This window comes from Carlito syrichta, unplaced genomic scaffold (genome assembly GCF_000164805.1).
Source record: "Carlito syrichta isolate Samal-C Ts95f unplaced genomic scaffold, Tarsius_syrichta-2.0.1 Scaffold308376, whole genome shotgun sequence".
In the NCBI taxonomy this organism is placed as follows: domain Eukaryota; kingdom Metazoa; phylum Chordata; class Mammalia; order Primates; family Tarsiidae; genus Carlito; species Carlito syrichta.
This window is the reverse complement of record NW_007252472.1, coordinates 329,523-332,050: the sequence shown is the minus strand read 5'-3', so window position 1 is coordinate 332,050 and position 2,528 is coordinate 329,523.

Here is a 2,528-nt window from a genome sequence, read left to right as displayed (position 1 = left end):
TTCTAGCCTGAGAAAAATAAGTCAATCATTTAAGAAATGCACTGTTGGGTAAAAATAAAAGTAGTTAAATCACCAACACATTTTGAATTGAATTTTTAATATAATTGAATGTATTCTCTATTTCACTGAAGTAAAATCACACAGCCCAAAACAGGCGCTACATGTTATGCTCATGGGGTTTGAAACGTTGCAGTCACTAAAAATAGATACACAGATATATATTTAAAACCATGTATCAGTGACTATTTGGGGTACTAATAATTCTGTGTAATAAACTATCACTGGTTTAGTGATTATTTTATGCCAAATTAAATATTTAGTCACTAAATGTCATGTGGTCTAAATTCAGTTTCTTCTGTTCTATTTATGAGGTCGAAAAATCATTCTTAAAAAACGTTCTGAGCTGGGCTCAGTGGCTCAGCCTGTAATCCCATGCCTTTGGGAGGCTGAGGTGAATGGATTGCCTGAGCCCGCAGGTTCAAGACACGCCTGGCAGCGAGACTTCATCTCTAAAATAAATCAAAAAATCAGCTGGGCATGGTAGTGCGCACCTGTAAGTCTAGCTACTCGGAAGGCGGAGGCGGAAGGATCACCGGAGCCCAGCAGGTCGAGGCTGTGGTGGCCGGGAGCGGCCACTGCCCTCCAGTCTGTGTGACAGAGTGAGACTCCAACTCAAAAAAGAACCCAAAAAACAAAAAACAAAACAAAAAAAGTTCTGAATATGTACCGTTATTTTCTTCATTTTAATAGATTTACCAAGTAAAACTTTGAAGAATTACACACTGATATAAAGTGGCAACCGTGATTATTTTTTGAAAATTGTGAAGACTTTCTTTTTTTTTTTTGAGTTGGAGTCTCACTCGGTCACCCAGACTGGAATGCAGTGACCGCTCCCGGCCACCGCAGCCTTGACCTGCTGGGCTCTGGCCATCCTTCCTCCGAGTAGCCGGAATTACAGGCATGCGCTACCATGCCTGGCTGATTTTTTGATTTATTGTAGAGATGAGGTCTCGCTGCCCAGGCGGGTCTCGAACCCGCAGGGTCAGGCAATCTGCTCACCTCAGCCTCCCAAAGGCGTGGGATTGCAGGCTAAGCCACCAAGTCCGGCTGTGAAGACTTTCTCCATTTCCCTCAGAGGTTTGACTTTTGAGGTCAGAGCTTCCCTATGGACACCACTACTGGATACAGTTCTGATGAATGACCCATAATATCTTTCTAAAGATGATATAGCTTTTGATGGTGGAATGTGTATTTAAAAACATCTGTTCTTCAGTAGAAGTTAGACCCTGCTAAGCAGGGTTTTAATCCATGGTAAATTCAGAAGCTTCCTATATAGCAGCAAGGTTTAGGAAAGCTTGACCATAAAAGATTTAATATGGCTCTGGTATCTGACTGCTTCAGTGCTTGTGTAGTTGAAGCTCCAACTCTATAATCTGTATAAGATGGCAGTGTTAAAATATTTATTGATGAATGTTGTATTTCATCCATTAGCATTGGAAACATAGGCTTATAAAATCTATCTTTTCTAATTTTAAGTTAATAAAATGTAAGACCTATTCTGGAGAATGTGTAGTGAGTGTGGTTTCCATTTGAGTATCAAACAGTTTCCTTTTCGAGGATAATGTCTTCATTCAATAGAAATTTTAACTAGTATTTCCTTATTCATTTGCATTTTCACAAGAGTCGGAATACTTATTTGTAGAAGAAAGCACATTTCTAGATTTATTTAACTGAAAAATCAGATGATAACCTGAAAATAATATTAAAGAACCTAATAGTTTCAATGCATTACACAATTTATTCCATGAAAATAAAGCTAGAATGGGAAGTTTAACTCAAATTAAAGTACACCAAATATTTTTAAAAATACAATTTCAAATATAGCTAATTATAAAAAGAAATAATAAAAAAATAAGTGAAGACTAAAGTCATTATGCCAGATTTTTTTGGGTGTCAAATTACATATTTATAGAATGCTACAAATTTGCATGGAATCGATCTTAAATTGTATTTTCACATCTTGGTTAGCATTGAGAACCATTCTTTTAAGTTTGCATAGTTAGTAGATGTAAAAATAATCCTACCGTTTATATTTTTTGTGTATTGAGCAGTCACTATGTGCTAGGCACTGAGGATATGTAAGCCAAAGACTTATTCTCATGAAGCCTTCTTTGTTCTTTGCTCAAACTTGAGTTTTTCTTAACAAAAATTCCCACAAATATTTTTATTTCACCTCTTAATAAAGCTTTTCATTGAGAAATTGCAAATTCATGTAAAATTGTAAGAATTAATACAGAAATCAAATGCGCCCTTTACCCAGCTTCCCCCAGTCATAGCATCTTGCAAAACCAGGGTATTGACACCAATAGAGTCAAGACATAAAACATTTCCCTTGTCACCATGAAAATCCCCATGTCAGCCGGGATTGGTGGCTCAGCCTGTAATCCCGTGCCTTTGGGAGGCTGAGATGAGTGGATTGCCTGAGCCCACGGGTTCGAGACCCGCCTGGGCTGCGAGACCTCATCTCT